The sequence below is a fragment of the Nuphar pumila genome, chromosome 14 (genome assembly GCF_984573655.1).
Source record: "Nuphar pumila chromosome 14, dmNupPumi1.hap1.1, whole genome shotgun sequence".
Classification (NCBI taxonomy): Eukaryota; Viridiplantae; Streptophyta; class Magnoliopsida; order Nymphaeales; family Nymphaeaceae; genus Nuphar; species Nuphar pumila.
Window position 1 is genome coordinate 38,991,449 of NC_143262.1, and position 18,058 is coordinate 39,009,506.

An 18,058-nucleotide genomic window follows, 5' to 3' on the forward strand; every position below is an offset into this window, starting at 1 on the left:
CTCGATTTTACAAGTCGGAAAATAAATTTTAAAACGCATCCCGGGTAATAAAACCCGACTTGCCATTTTGAATGTTTACCGCAGTAAACAAATTCAAATGCCTCCGATTTTTTTTGAACAATTTTAGGGACACCTAAGGGCGCATTACAGGATTTTTTGGGGATTTTTAATAAAAAACAAATGCATGAAATGACGTGTGGACTGACTGACAAAAACATAGAACTACTGAAAATGAGCAGAATTGAAATAAATCCTAAATTAATCCTAATTAATTCATGAAATGTGCTAAATAAACGAAATAAAATGCAAATTAAATCTAGATAAATGCATGAATGATAAAAATCATCAAGGAAGCATAATTGAATATTTTTATGTATGTCGTTTTATGAGAATAGCTCAATCCATCTCTCGGATGAGCTCTTTCTTCAAACGACTCCCGAATCGAATTATGAAATCAAATCAAGAAGAAAAGATGTGCACCTTGCTTCGTTAGGCAGCGTAGGAGCTTGCGAAAGGGGCGGCTATCACGAGCTTCATTCGTCCTTCGCTCCGGGCTTCAGATGGTTCACCAAAATCGACCTCTGTTGGAATCAAATTGGCCACAGCACGAGCTCTACTCCACCTTCTTCAATGCGCCAAAGGGGGCACGATTTCCACATTTCAAAATCTGATTCTAGGAAGGCTAGGTCGGATTTTCCAAGTTCACCAGAGCTAAAAAATGATCTCTCTTTTAGGCTGGGCGTGAACCCTTGTTTTTATAACTTTTCTGAAAATTTTTGAAATTCAAACAGGCTCAATCTGAGCCCTCCATGTAGCGCCATCTCAGGGGGTGCCATCTGAGGGGTTTGAAATTCGAATTTGTCTTTTGCAGGGAGCCCTCAGGTGGCGCCACCTCAAAAGGTGTTTTAATTTTTGAGAAAAATAAAAAAAATGGAAATTTTGTGGGTGAGACACCTCAGCAGGGGGAATTTGGAATTTTTCAAAAGTTAGCTTGATTCTCTCTGCAGGGAGCTCCCAGAAGGCGCCACCTCAGAGGGTGCTCTGTTGGAATTTGAAATTCAAACTCACCTTTTGTAGGGAGTCCTCAGGTGGCGCCACCTCATGGTGGGCTACCTTTATAAAAAATAAAATAAAAAATAAAAATGGAGCCAAGTGGAGTCCTGGAATGGTGCCACCTCAAAAGGTGTTTGACACATGTCAGAAGGACAGAGCAGTGGGCTCAGAAGGCGCCACCTCAGAGGAATTTGAATTTTGCTTTTTCTGGTGAAAGGAGATCTGGACATGTGGCAGTCCAGGATGGTTCCAAGTGTCAGCCTGCTGGAGAAGGTTCTTCAGATGGCGCCACCTCAGAGGAGAATTCGAATTTCAAATGGAGGTTGGCCCTGAAGGAATGGAGGATGGACATGTGGCGCCACCTCAGGGTGGCTCCTACAATGCCATGTGGCAAGAGGGAGGAAAAAGAGGGCAGTGACATGTGTCTCCTACTTTTCTAAAAAAAAGTAGGGAGAGGACATGTGTCCTCTACTTTTTCTGAAGGAGTGAGAAGGAGACATGTGTTACCTACTTTTTCTGAAAGAAGCAGAAGATGACACGTGGCAGAGGGATGAGAAGGAGGGAAGGGACATGTGGCGCCCTCACAGGCCATCTGGAAAAATCAGAGCTCCGGATTTTCGCCACCTAATGCCTTGTTTGAATTTTAAATGGTTTGCTTTTTCTGAAGAAGGCCAGGAGTGACATGTGTCTCCTACTTTTCTGAAAGAGGTATGGAGAAGACATGTGTCCTCTACTTTTTCTGAAAGAAGCAGAAAATGACACGTGGCAGAGGGGAGAGAAGGTGGGCCAAGCCATGTGGCGCCATCTCAGACAGAATGAAAAAGGTAGGAGTTCTTGATTTTTGCCACCTATGAGGATTTTTGAATATTTGAATTCTAGCTTTTCTGAAGAAAGCAGAAAATGACACATGGCACTTGCCTTTTTCTGAGGAAATGAGGGCTTGCCATGTGTCCTCTGCAGGAGACACTCCAGATGGCGCCACCTCAGAGGAGACAAGCCTACCTTTTCTGTAGGAATTTAGGAGTGACACATGTCTCCTACTTTTCTGAGAAAAGTAGGAAGAGGACATGTGTCAGGCTACTTTTCTAGAAGGAAGGAGGGGTTGACACGTGTCCCCTGCAGGAGACACACTTCAAGTGGCGCCACCTCAGAGGAGACAAACTCCACTTTTTCTAGACAGGACAACCTATGACACTTGGCATCTCCTGGTAGTCTTTGAAATGACACATGGCGCAGGATGGATAGGGTGACACATGGCAGATAAATGGGATGACATGTGGCGGCTTTTGAAGGTAGCCCCACACTGACACGTGGCAGAAGAGGGAAGGTGACATGTGGCACCAACTCTAGGTGAACCCTATGCTGACACATGGCATGTAAATGGGAGGAGAGAGAAAGGACAAGTGGCACCAATCCAGGGGACAAGGCTCCTATATTTTTGGGTTTTTCAAAATTCAAATTTTCAAAAGAAAAGCTTGTGTGACACCACCTCAGTGTGGGTCCCACATTGCTTCTTTATTGAAATAAGGATAAAACAACAACTTCTTTTTGGAATTTTCATAAAAATTTGGACTAATGGGCAAAACAGGAATTTTGGAAAGAGTTGGCCCTTGTAGGGCGATTTTGTAAAAGAAAGATATTTGAAATTGTCAAAAAGGGCAAAATCTGAGGTGAAGTGACTGAAATCCATATTGAAAACTATCCAGATCGTTTTCTTGAGAAAATATTTTGAAATTCAGAGCCCTAGGGGTAAAATGGGAAGAATTGATAATTTTGAAGACCCAGGGTTTTGAAATCAATTTTGAAAATAGTTAAAATTCGAATCTGGATTGAAAATTTTGAAATCAAGAGTTCTGGACCTCGAAATGACATGCTGTGCAGTGCAGTGATTTGAAATGCTCATGCAATGATATGCAATGTCATGTCTTATGAAATGGAATCTTGAACCAAGACTTGAGGATTCCTGTCTTCTGTCAGGAGTAAGATTTTGACCATCTGAGACAAAATAGAGAAATTTTGAGAGTTGCAGATGAAATTTAGACTTTTGCAAGGTCCGGGCTCAGAAAATGACCATTTTGCCCTCCAGCGATTTCAGAGGCTGGATGTTGATGCTTGGTGGAAATGTTGGGGAGGTGAGTGAAAATTTGGGGTGTTTACATGCGCCGGCCACGTATCTACAACCAGTTGTTTCTCCTTGGCCATTTTCCATGTGGGCATTCGATGTCGTAGGCCCAATTACTCCTGCTTCAAACGGCCACAAATATTTTCTGGCTGCGACAGAGTATTTCACCAAATGGGTTGAAGCTATTACTCTACGCACAGTAGAAGGCCGCCATGTGGTTTCTTTGATTCACAAGAATATTCTTTGCCGCTTCGGCATTCCGCATGATATTGTTTCAAACAATGAAAGCCATTTCAAAAATGAGAGGATGAAAACCTTCTGTTCTAAATTCAAAATTTGTCACCATTTCTCAGCTCCGTATTATCCTCAAGTGAATGGCCAAGCAGAAGCCACCAATAAAATCTTGATCCGTATTTTGGAAAGGACTGTGAAAACAGGTCCAGATTGGCATCAGAAAATTCATGATGCACTTTGGGCATACTGAACCACCATTCGGACTCCGACCAATGCCACTCCTTCAGAACTTGTTTACGGAACTGAAGTAGTGCTGCCTCTCCACGTCCAAAAGCCCGCTCTCAAATTTGCTCTCCTTATAGAATTGTCGCTTGATCAGTATCAGCAACAGAGATTGGTGCAGCTGGATTTACTAGATGAAAAGAGACTCAAGGCAGTAGAGCATGCTTAAGCTTATCGACATAGGATAGCTCGACACTATGCCAAGTCCGTCATTGAGAGAAAGTTTCGAGTTAACGATTTGGTACTCAGATCAACGGCTCATCTCAAGCATCGACCACGGGGCAAGTGGTCACCCAATTGGGAAGGCCCTTATGTGGTTAAGGAAGCATTGCCTCGCAATTCATATCGTCTAATCAACGCAGATGGGGTGGAAATGCCAGATCCTATCAATGCTCTGCATTTGAAGAAGTTTTATACCTAAAATGTTCATTCAAGTCCTTTTGTACTATTCAAAGAGCCATTTCAATAAAACAATGATCTTCTACCAATTCTTACAATCTTCTCCATGATACTGGGGCATTTTATTTTTATCAATGATTGTCTTCCTTCATCATATGCAGGCAGGATTAGACAAGATTCTTTTCTCAAATTCTACTAACTTTCAAAATAATCTTGTGATCTTTGATAATTTCCTTCGTATATTTATTTTCTCGTATTAATCCAACTTTCATCAAATTATTATCAATGTTTGTCAAGTTTTAAACAATTTTCATCAATCTTACCCTTTCAGGATAAGGGATAAACCTGTTGCCTCCTGTTAATGAGGTATTCTTTTTGTTATTTCCCCCGTTCAGGACAAGGGGATAAATCCTGAAAATAGACCACATACAACTATGATGGTCCATTAATTTTCACCAAGAATCTTTACTTTCTAAATTCATTTTGAAGATCTAGCTCATCCTAAAAACCCAATCCTCGCACTGGTTATTTCTCAAACTCTTCAATCATGTATTGAGCTCATTTGGAAAATCTGGTTCTTACACCAATAACTTTCTAAATTCAGTCCTCTGATCAAAGACTTTCCTTCTGCAAAATTCAAGTTTTTGACTTGAACTTCCCAAAATTTGATATAATTTCCAAAAGATCCAACACTCGTTGGTCATGTATTTCCAAAGGATCCAACACTCATTGGTCATGTATTTCCAAAAGATCCAATATCAGTTGGTCATGTATTTCCAAAGGATCCAGCATCCTGTTGGTCATGTATTTCCAAAGGATCTAGCATCTCGCTGGTCATGTATTTCCAAAAGATCCAACACCAGTTGGTCATGTATTTTCAAAAGATCCAACACTCGTTGGTCCTGTATTCCAAAAGATCCAGCTCCCGCTGGTCGTGTATTCCAAAAGATCAAACCCTTAGGGTGCGACTCCTCATTCTATCAATTCCAAACTTTCAAGATCTTCAATCTCTCAAATTCTATCAGTTTCTCAATCTCTAGTTACAATATCTTCAAAATCTCATCATTTTCTCAACCCTTGGGTTATAATCTCCCAAATTCAATCACTTTCAAACCATCAGATTAAATCCTTTATTTTGAAAATTCAATATGTTTCACTGGTCGGGATTTGAAATCCAGTATTTTTCACTGGTCGCGATTTGAAATCCAGTATTTTTCACTGGTCGGGATTTGAAATCCAGTATTTTTCACTGGTCGGGATTTGAAATCCAATATTTTTCACTGGTCAGGATTTGAAATCCAGTATTTTTTCACTGGTCGAGATTTGAAATCTAGTATTTTTCACTGGACGAGATTTGAAATCTAGTATTTTTCACTGGTCAGGATTTAAAATCCAGTATTTTTCACTGATCAGGATTTGAAATCCAGTATTTTTTCACTGGTCGGGATTTAAAATCCAGTATTTTTCACTGGTCGGGATTTGAAATCCAGTATTTTTCACTGATCGGGATTTGAAATCCAGTATTTTTCATTGGTCGGGATTTAAAATCCATTATTTTTCACTGGTCAGGATTTGAAATCCAGTTTCTTATAACTGGTCGGGATTTGAAATCTAGTTTTCATAACTGGTCAGGATTTGAAATCCAGTGTTTTCACTGGTCGGGATTATCAAAATCCAGTTTCTCATAACTGGTCGGGATTTCCAAAACCTAATATATTTCATCAATCAAGTTTTCTAAAGTCTGATTCTTACACCATTTCTTTAAATTACAGCTAAAGGTCTCATCAAAATCTATATTGAGTGATTATTTCACAAAAGAATTCTGGAACATTATGCCAATTTGCTAAAAACACTTGTTGATTCTAAAAATCTGATTACACAAAAGAATTTCCTCAGATTACCTCTAGTATTCTTTCCAAAAAGGTGAAACTTTTTGCGAAAAAGAGGTAAAATTCAAATCTTTTCCTGTTGATCAACCAAAAGGATGTAAGAAATGCCCTCGATATGATTAGTGAAAGAAATCTTCAATGATGTTGAAAAGTCAGAAGCGAATTGATATTGATCATGGCTATGGCGCATGTTTAAAGACGGCTATCTAGCAATCAGGCAGTGAAAATATCTCGATCTATAAAAAGAATCCACTCAACTCATATCTTCTAATTCATTTAAAGTTGCAATCAAATATCCGCAAAAGGGATCTCTCAACTGTCGTCAAGATGAAGACAAATATGCGAGCTAGACCCCCGGGGCCAAAGAAGATTTGGATCATCTTCGAGATGAAGGAGTTTGTGAAGGATCCTTCTAGGGAAAGTTCAGATCACCGTCGAGATGAAGGCAAGTGCGATGAACCTACCAACAAACCCTAAAAGATATTTGATTTCTGCTATCCTCTAAAGACCCTTTTGAGCCAATATTGTCAATAGAATGCCTGAGAAAAAGAAGGATCAGAGCATCTCCAAGATGAAGGAGTTTGTGACATAGCCTTCCCCGAAAAAGAGAGAAAAGTCAGGACACATCTAGATGAAGGATGATGTTAAAAACCTGAGAAAGTTCAATGACTCAAAAAGAGTGCAAAAAGATCATCATGGGAGAACACCCAGATATCAAACTACCAAAATTGCCAGTAGTCATCTTTTCTCATGCAAATTTTTTTTAGCAATATCTCTTCACTACTTGTTTTTACGAAATTAAGAATATTTCTTCTTTTCTCATATCAAAGAAATGGATAGCTTCCTTGGAGAAAATCATCAGCGCTAAAATTTTAAATTTGACTCTTAAAGACCGAGGAGTTAATCTCATTGGAGGAAATACTCTAGGTAAAAGAGGGAATATCTTTTGCACATACGTGCACATTTTTAAGCGTTTGAGTCAACTACAATCTTATCTTATTGGCAAAATTTTCTAGCTATTCCAAGAATGAAATAAAAATTCAATATCCATTTTGATGCAACCTAGCGTTGTTTATGTTTCCCAGAAGAGTTGCCTCCTTCAGAAGAAGTATCTCTTCATGTCCCATCATGGTTTCTCCATTTGAGAAATCCGTATGGTAGATTTCCCCACTCAGGTTAAGGGTCAAACCTGAACCTTCTGCGAGAGGTCATTCATTTCAAAAGCTATTTCAGTCTCAGCAGTGAGACGCCCCATTTTGTCCCCTTTTCAAAGCTTTAGGGAACCCTATTTTCCTCCTTTCGCAAAACCCCTTTCGGATTTGTTCGTCCAAACTCCAAAGGTCCCATCTAGGTTTCTCCATTTGAGAAATCCGTATGGTAGATTTCCTCTTCAGGTTAAGGGTTAAGCCTGAACCTCGTGCCACAAGGTATTTTCCTTTTTCAGGTTTGGGTTAAACCTGAATCTCGTTCCAACGAGATTCCTTGTTTTGACGAGGTGTTTTCTCTCAATCCCATCATGGTTTCTCCATCAAAGGAACCCATGCTTTGTATATCCATCCAGGATTGGATCCTACTTGAGCTTTATCTCACAAGGCATTTTTCAAAAGTGTCCCATCGAGGTCCTCATGTATTCCTTTCCTCGGTTCATTCATTTTGATATATCTATCGTCCCATCCAGGATAAGGACTAAACCTGAATCATTCCAAAATGCGTATCTTGTCTCATCCGTGAGACTCGATCAAAATCCTTATTCCACCATCTCACGATGTTCACCGAAAGTCTCATCACGATTTCCTCATCTTCTATTATCCAGTCATGTCATTTTCAAGGATTTAGACCCCCCAAAACCATTCAGGATAAGGTTTTTAGCCTGAGAAGCCATCTTTCAAATAAATTCTTCCACACCCGGTTTAGATTTGCTGACTGGGGCATTTTCAAAATTTGGAGTGTTATCTTTGCCACTAAGCTCGACTTTCAACCGGCTTAGTAGCAAAGAGGGGCATCTGTGAACACCCCAAATTTTTCAAAGTTTTGTAAAAATGACCTTTTTGCCCCTGGTTCCATTTTCTGAGAAAATCAAAGCTAATTTTCAGTTGATCTTTGGATTTTCGGGATCAAATTCCATTTAAACTCGATTTCGGAGCCGAACCCAGTGTTTTAAACCCAAATTTGAGCCTCATTATCCAACTTTTCAAATTAAAGATTTTAAAATATCAAAAGTGAATTTTGGAAAAGCTCAGACAATCCATCTGATATCCTGTTGGATCCGCAACCTGTATTTCTCAAATTGAGGTTTTAAACCTCGAATATTTCCTAAAAAATTGGACACAAACCCATTTTTTTGAAGAAATTTTCCCAAAATAGCTTTGAATTCTCAAAAAAAATCTCTTTTGTAAATATTTTGCAAAAATACAAAAAAATAGTTTTAAATCTTTATTTCCTCGCAAATCTTAGGATTTTATTCTAAAAATACAAAAAAATGGAAAAATAGCACAAAAACAAAAAAAAATGGAAAAATTACGAGGAAAACAAATGGTTTTGAAACTTTTTAATTTGATTTTTCTAAAAACCTCACTTTTTAAACCATTTTACAAAAACTTTCTTAAAAGGAGAATCCTCTTTTTGGAAAAGAGAAAAAATCCAACGGACTCTTCCCGCGCATTTCCTTCTCCTCTCTCCATCGCCAATCTCAAACAACCTCTTCACTCTCCTCCATCCATCCGCAATGAACCTTCTCTCGAGCCCTCTACTTCCCCTTTAAGAAGAAGTCTCCGAGCTTCTGAGATCCATCCATTTTTTTTCTTAACATCTCATACAACGATCCATCTTCCTGCAACAATCTTCCTTCAGCATCAATCTAGGATTTCCCTTCAATCATCCATCGATTCCCTATATCGAGCATCGATCTTTGGGAACACACCTCCTTCTTCTTCACCTCCTGAAGTAAATTCTACCATAGAGCTCTAACCGTCTCTTAGCTCCCCAGTACAAACCAAAGGAAAAGGACCATTTCCGCAGTGGGATCAAGGTAATCAGAATCCCCTTCTCCTCTCCTACATTATCGCTTTCCTTGCCACATTTTCTTTAATCCCTCATGACCCCCCCTCTTTTTTTTTTCTTCTTTTCTTTCTTCTTTTCTTTTCTTTCTTTTTCTCTTCTTCCCGTTTTACTACCTCACCAAAGCATCCAGGGTAGGGTGGATCTGCTTACAACAGATCAACCTACCCCAATGCCATATTAACAAGGAGAAATCACCTCCGACATCATTTTTTTTTTTATTATTTCTCTTTATTATTCTCATTTCAATTTCGAGGGTATATTTAATTCTCGATTATATTTCAGCAATTGATTTTCACATTGATCATCTTTGCTAGTCTTTGAATCACTCGATTTGCTATTTCATCCTGATATAGGATTATGACATCTGGTTGACTGCTATGGATTTTGTTAATTTCCCCTTTATGTGTCATTTTGTAACATCTTTTGATCCTATTCACTTCATCATACCACCCTATCTACCCCTGCTGCACTCGACATCTTCAGCCTTTTACAGAGTTGCCTTAAAAAATGAAGCAATTCCCTTTTACCGGATCACGCAAGGATGCTTGGAGGCTGATAATCGCGGTTGCTGCAAATGAATGAAGAACTATTGAGTGATGCTGGATCAAGAGAGTTTGATGAAAATGTTTTTCACCCTTCTAATAAATCAAGGGTAGCGTTGAATCCCATGGTTGTTGTGTTTAATGATCTTGTCAAGCGAGAAATGGTACAGAGCTTACCCAGGAAAGCTTTGTCCCCTTTTCCAGCCTTTTTCACCTTAGTTTGCTTAAATTGTTTCTTGCTGGAAGCATCAGAACCTGGTGTCGTTGAGTAGTTGTGGTGGCCCACAAATAGTTTGCTGGACCCGATGCACCAGGATGTAACGTTGTATTCCTTTTAACTAGATGATGATGAAGGGATCTCTTGTGTCAATGTTGTCATTACAGATAAACCAGAACTTCAACAGACGTCTGTTCTTCATGGGCTGGAACATTAATTGCATTAAAACCATTGATCCAGCAGTTCACTCATTCAATCACTTACTATTTTACTTGATTTCGTTTTGGTTTATCAATCTAACCCTGATCTATTTGTTTCATTATGATGGTCCTCTTTATTCTCTTTCCTTTGTCGTTTGATCTTTCTGGTGATCTTAAATTGCCTAGTTACATTATTTTCGATCCCCTATTTCTGGTTTAATCACTTATCACATATAATCTCTTGTTAATATTGTCGATTTCTAGTTGCTAGTTCATCCTTAATTTCTGATCTCACGTTATACATTCACCTTACATATATGTGGTCAATGGTGGCTTCTTTCTGAAATCTACTAAGTGTCAACGATGGGCTTTATAGCATCCATCTCACGATGATTCACATTTCTGAAAGGTTTTGCGATGGAGCAGGTTGTAGTGATTTATGGCATGTATTCATGGAGTAATGCTTGCATGAATTACATTTACCAAATATTGTGCATATTTCATATCAATTAAGTATGATTTATCCCCTGCTAAGCATCTAGTCCTGACAATCAATATAAATCACACCATTGCAGAGATTTGGTTTGACCTCCACCCAACTATGTATATGCGTATGGCTCAGGCTGACCAATGCACCATATTTTTTATGTGTATTGCTGCTTACATGATTGTTGTTTTCGCAGGAATCCATAATCATTACAGCAATTCTAGAACGATTCGTCAATATTAGAGTGACATGATTATCAAAGACGTGGTTCAGAATAAATCAGAGCTAGATTGAGGCTATTTTTCAATATTTTCTTTCAGCATATATATATCATCATCAACTTCTGTTAAGTCCCTGTTGATGCACAACATTCATTATCACTCTCACTACACCCTGATGCACAGTATTTGTATATTACCTGTCACTTTGGAAGACCCATCAATGTATCATTATATCATTGATATGTTATGCTCCATTAGCATTACCATTCAGTATCCAGCTACATGGTTCTTCATTGCAAGTCTCCAACCTTTGTCTCACCTCACATTTTGTATAGGTGTTGTCATTGCAATGTGAATATGCACCCCGTTAGTTACAGAGAATGTATGAATTTATCAGCAACCCATGCTGGTAATTATGTTGTCATAACCACTTGATTGATAACAGGGATTCACAAAGATAAAACCATGGAGAGATCACCCTGTATAAAATGCTTTTAGTGAAGGAGTTGTTAGCAAAGGTCCAGCTCCTGATGTCCAGTGGCAGAGCTGGAATCATTGTCTATAGTATTCAAAGTATTGGTGCTGCATACTTAGATATCACACATCTTCATTTGGCATCTTCACACTCCACAGTAAACCTACAACAATAAGTCCACATCACCTGCATCTCCAAACCATCTAGCTTGCAGCAATTACTGCTTCCTGCATCACTAGGGACTATTTTAGTTCCTGCCTCCCAGAATTAATCTCAAAGTGGACCTTCTTAGTGGTAAAGATTACTAGTCATCAACTAAATACTTTCAGGTCACAATCCTCAAGACTTGGCTGCCGATCCTCTCAATCCTCAGATGATTCTGCAGACGTCTCAGGTACACTCCCAGTTTGAGAATCTACCATAATTGATATCATAAAAGCCGTAACAAGTGCAGCCTGCACTATATTCCAATGAAATTATTCTGACCAAAGGAGCACCTTCACAGATTTTCCTATCCTGTTGCATATTCATCATGAACATTGCATAAGTGTAGCACACCTGCTGTGATGCCTACTTCAACTACCACACCCATCATTTCTGTAAGCTATCACAGTCTCTACAGCAAATGATGCGTCACCACCACCTTCCACATTCCATTTGTTGTCTTCCTCCGTTTGCCTTCACCACTGTAATTAATGCACTACCTTGATAATGTTGTGCTAGTGTCACTGGTGTGATCATCGCAAAATTTTTCCTCTCTCATGGCTTCTCTCTCTTCCTTCTCTTTTCCTTTTCCAACCTCTATTTTCCTCCTTTTTGAAGGGAGTGAAATAAAAGAAAGAAAAGAAAGAGAGAAAAAGAAAAGAAGAAAAAGAAAGAGAGAAGAGGAACTATTTTGCGCGGTCTCACTTGACCTTGATTTGAAAATATTTAGAAAATTACTCGCCTCCGTTTTGAAAATTTGCGAGAAAAAATGGAGAGACGGGATTCGCTCGTCGGTACGAGGTTCGACCGTTTCTGGCGTCTTTACCAGGAGTAATCGAACCAAGGATCGAATCTATGCCTTTTGCTTTGCCTAAATATAATCCAAGAATTTATTCTAACTCTAAATGCACAAAGAATCATGCTTGTGCGATGCAAGGATGTATGCTCTTTTGAAAATTGATTTAGAAATTTCCAAGCATTCTGAGATGAACTTGGTAAGGGAGTGAAGAAATGATTAAATCCGATTTAGAACTTGAGATAGATCAGAGGAGTTCTAAGTTTTTGAAGTACATCAGGATTGGAAGAATAAATGAGAAAGAATGACTTGGAGTATTGAAATGAAAGGAAATGAAGTTTCAAAGTCAAAATGGACTTTGAATTTGAATTTGAATTTAGGAAAGGAAATGAATACTTAAGATGGGATTGAATTTGGATTTCTGATGTTTGGAACGGATCTGAGATAATCAAATGGTATTTAAGAATAGAAATGGATTTAGTAAGTTCAAATGAGATCTGGAAAGGGCCTTGGGTTTGAAATCTGGAATTGGGAATGGAATTGGATCTTAAAATGAATTTGGATTTTGGAATATGAGATCCAAAGTGAAATTGGATTCTGGATCCTAAAATGGAATGGATCTGAAGTCTGAGATCCAAATGTAGATTTGGATTCTGGAGCTTATAAGGAAATTGGATGTGAAGTCTAAGATCCAAGGTGAAATTGGATTCTGGATCCTAAGATGGATTTGGATCTGAAGTTTGAGATCCAATATAGAGTTGGGTTCTGAATCCTAAGATGGATTTGGATCTGAAGTCTGAGATCCAATGTAGAGTTGGACTCTAGATCCTAAGATGGATTTGGATCTGAAGTCTGAGATCCAAATGTAGATTTGGATTCTGGAGCTTATAAGGAAATTGGATCTGAAGTCTAAGATCCAAAGTGAGATTGGAGTTTGGACCCTAAAGAGGAATTGGATCTGAAGTCTAAGATCCAATATGAGTGTTGAATCCTGGATCCTAAAATGGAATTGGAGTTAAATTCAGAAGGTGAATCAAGAACTCCCAAGTTTAATTTGAACTTGGAAAATGAATTTTTAGGAATTGAATCTTTGAACATACAAATGAATTTCAAAATTGGATTTAGAATTTGAAATTTGAAATACAAGATGATTCTGAAATTTCAAAGTCAAATGGGACCTTGAATTCTTTTGAGAAGTAGAGTTTGGATTGGAATTTATGAATGGGGTTTGATCTGAGAAATGAAGGAAAGAATTACTTGGATTTATGAAAAAGAATTTAAAAATATGATGCAATTCTATCCTATATGATGAATGAATTTAAATTTTTGAAATTGGATTTTGAAAAGCTATTCCATTCTTTAAATGAATTAAAACAAGATTGAAGATATAATACATCCTTGACTATGGTCATTGAATGTATTATATAATAATCTATATTTAAATTCAAGAGAAGAATAAAATACATTTGGTGCTTTTATAGGATTCAAAATGAAATTAACTCTCAATATACCCTGACTATGGCCATTGGTAAATTTTAAGTTAAATCCTAATAAAAGAAGAAAATATTTTAAGGAAAACATGATGGATTTTGAAAACGGGTCCAATGTGGATTCAGTGTTATTTCGTAAAAGATAAAAATACTAAATTTTGTCCACACCCTGACTATGGTCATTGATATGGATCATCAACTTAGGATTAATTTACCTCTTACGAAATGGTGCACGTGCCATTCGTGTTTCACCTATGTGAGATTTTGAGAAATAAAGGCAAAAGCATGAAAACAAGTAATTCATGGTATTTTACAATGCTCATTCATTCTATCTAAAGCCGGAAATGTAAATTCTCATTATATCTAGCTATTACAATACATGAAATCAAATATACAACTCTAAATAATGATATTTTCCACTCATTTCCGGATTGCTCAGAGTTTTGAAGGAAGGAGCTGAGTTCTTCTTCTCCGCTATAGAAGTCTTCCGCTATTGCCGCCCACGATGATGAATCCCTCAGAGAAAATATTGATGCCTCTGTTGGCAGAGGACGCGCGATTGTGGGGAATCAATGGGTGCTGAAGGAGGGTTGCTGTGGAAAAAATGGACGAAGGTAAGGGATGCTTTTAGGAAATAGTAGACCTCGATTAGCAGAGACCTCCCCCAGGGACCCTGGAGGGGCTCTTCTTAAAGGAAGAGTGGAAGGTTCCAGGGGGTGGAGGTTGGTTGCGGATGAATGGAGGGAAGGAGCTCCCAGATGATCGAGGGTGCGGATGAAAGATGGCCGTTGTAGCTTTTCTCGATATTCCAAAGGGGGCTTCCTTTTCAAGGTTTTCTAAAAAAAATGGTTTTTTTGACTTTCAAAAAGGGGTTTGAGAGAGGGAGAGAGGCGGCTGAGGGAGGAAGGCGAGTTAGGGTTTTTCAAAACCCTAACTCGACCCTTAAACCTTAAAAAAATAGTTTTTCCAAAAAAAAGGCCTCCTTTTCAAGTTTTTCTAAAAAGATGGTTAAAGGTGAGTTTTTCGGCGAAAAACTTCAAAAACCACGTAGTTTTTTCTAATTTCTTTGGTTTTTTTTTTGCATGATTTTTCCATTTTTTTGTATTTTTGGAACAGAATCTAAGTTTTTTACACGAAAACAAAGATTAAACACTAATTTTTTGTATTTTTCTGAGAAATATTTACAAAAGTATTTTTCTGAGAATTTCAGACCATTTCGGGGAAATTTCTTCAGAAGAATGGGTTTGGACCCAAATTTTGAGAAAATATTCGAGTTTTGATACTCGAATCAAGAAATATAACGTGATGGATCCAAACGGATACCGGACGAAGTGTCTGAGCTTTTCAAAAAGTTATTTTTGATAATTTTGAGAATTTGATTGGGTAATGAAGCTAAGATTTGGATTTTGATGTAGATCCGGATCCGAAATTGAGTCGGATATGTAAGATGAATTTAATTTCAACGAAATTTGAGAAACAAAATAGAATTTAGATTTAAAACCGACTCAATTACCCAAAGAAAAGGGCAAAAAGGGGATATTTACAACATTTTGAAAATTTTGGGGTGTTCACAGATGCCCCTCTTTGCTACTAAGCCGGTTGAAAGCCGAGCTTAGTGGCAAAGAAACGCTCCAATTTTTTCAAAATGCCCCAGTCAGCCGATCTGAGCTGGGTGTGGAAGAATTATTTTTGAAAATATGGCCTCTCAGGCGTCAAAACCTTATCCTGAATGGTTTCGGGGACGAAATCCTCGACAATGATATGATTGAATAATAGAAATGAGGAAATCGTGATGGGACTTTGGGTGAAAATCCCAGGGATGGTGAAAGATAAGAATTTTGATCAAGTCTCATGGGTGAGACAAGATCAGCCCTTTAGAATGACTCAGGTTTAACCCTTAACCTGGATGAGACGAAGATAGATCAAGATAATTTGGACGGGGAAAGGAAACATAAACGGACCTCGATGGGACATTTTGAGGGAAATGCCTCATGAGATGAAACTCAAAGACAATCTTTTCCTGGATGGATGTACAAAGAGCACGGATTCCTTTGTGGGGAAAACCATGATGGGATGGGAAGGATTACCTCGTCTAAACGAGGCTCAGGTTTAACCCAAACCTGAAAGGAAGGTACCTTGTGGAGCGAGGTTCAGGCTTCACCCTTATCCTGAGAGGGACGACCATACAGAATCTTTGAGAGAAGAAACCGTGATGGGACAACAAATGCATCGCCGAAGCGAGATTCAGGTTTAACCCTTGACCTGAGTGGGAGATGATGTGGAATCTTCGATTGGAGAAACCGTGGTGGGACTAGAAAGGACATTAAGTCAGAAATGGGACTCAGGTTTAACCCTAACCTGAACGGAAGGTACCTCGTGAAGTGAGGTTCAGGCTTAACCCTTAACCTGAAAGGGATGACCATACGGAATCCTCGGATGAAGAAACCATGATGGGGCCTTTGGAATTTGGATGAACAAATCCAGAAGGGGTTTGCGAGAAGAGAAAATCAAGGGATTCCCTAAAGCTTGGAAAAGGGATGATCTTGGGCGCCTCATTGCTGAGACTAAAATCAGCTTTCTAAAAACAGACGACCTCTCGCAGAAGGTTTGGGTGGTACCTCGAAGAGCGAGTTAACATGTTTAATCCTTAGCCTGAAAGGATACAGAATCCTCGAGGAGCGAGGAAAACTGTGATGGGCCTCTAGACTTTGCACAACAAGTCCAAGAGGGGTTTTGCAAAAGGATAAAAAATGGGGGTCCCTAAAGCTTGAAAAGGGGTTGTTCTTGGGGGCTTCATTGCTGAGACTGAAAATAGCTTTTGACAATAGCAGATCTTTTGCAAAAAGTTCAGGTTTAACCCTTATCCTGAGCGGGAACTGCCCATAGTGGGGAGTGGAGAACACAGGGAAGTGTGCAAATCTGAGAGTGCTCAGATCAGACAGAAGGAAAGGACTTTTCAGTCCTAAAGAGGGATGACGTCAGGATACATCAAAACGGACATCAAGTTCACACTTCATGTTGGGATAACTAGAAAATATTGCCAATAAGATGCCAAAATTGTAGTTGATTCAGAATGATTGAATTGTGCTTATGTGTGAAAAATGTCACCTCTTTCTACCTAGAGTATTTAGCTCCAATTGGGCTAACTCTGTAGAATTGAGAATCAAACTCAAACTTGTTACTGTTGAGCTTCTTTAAGGAAGATATCAATTTCCTTGATATGAAAAGAGAGGAAATATTCTTAGTTTCATAAAAGCAAACGAATGGAACGATATTGATAGAAGAATTTCACATAGATAAAGATGATTCTTGGCAGTTTCGGGCAGTTTGATATCCTGGGCATTTCCCATGATGATCTGTTTGCACTCTTTTGAATCATGGAGCTTTCCGAGTTCTTTTACATCCTCCTTTATTTTGGAGATGTCCTGACTTTTTTCTCTTTTTTGAGGAAGGGTACGTCACAAACTCCTTCATCTTGGAGATGCTCCGATCCTTCTTTTTCTTTCTCGGGAATTATGACATTGGTTCTTGGGTTAAAATCTCTAAATGATAGCAGAAATCAAATATCTTTTAGGGTTTGTCGGTAGGTTCATCGCATCCGCCTTCATCTCGACGGTGATCCGAACTTTCCCTGGAAGGATCCGTCACAAACTCCGTCATCTTGGAGATGTTTCAAATCTTCTTTGGCCCCGGAGGTCTACTCGCTTAATTTGCCTTCATCTTGACAACAATTGAGAGATCCCTTTTGCGGATATTTGATTGCAGCTTAGATGACTGAGGGTACATGGATTGGGTAGATTCTTTTTACTGCCCAGGATATTTCCACTATCTTTCCGCCAAAAGAATAATCTTTAAGAATGTGCCATAGCTATGATCAATATCAGTTCACTTATGGCTTTTCAACATCATTGAATTTTTCCTTCGCTGGTCATATCGAAGATTTTTCTTCATCCTCTTGGCTGACCAACAGAAAAAGCTTGAATTTTGTTCTCTCTTCGCAAAAGTCTTGCTCTTTTGGAGATAATACTAAAGGTAGTTTGAGACAATTCTTTGTGCGATGAAAGCTTTGAGATCAATAATGACTTTTGATAGCGAATTGGCAATGTATTCTAAAAATCCTCGATGAAAGAAATCACTTGATATCGAATTGACACGTCCATGACAAAATTCTCCTCTCTTTTACCCCAAAAAGAGAGACTCAGGCTTAAGCCCTTACCTCAATGGGAAGTTGGAAATACTCCTCTCTTCCCTAAAAGAGGAGGTGTTTGCAAAACGGAACTTTCGAAGAGAAATTAAGTTTTCGTCAAAACTCCCTATCTCTAGGCTTCTCTTGTGGAAAGGCGGCCGAAAAACAAAGCTGAGAAAGTATCGCAGAGGAATGAGTCCA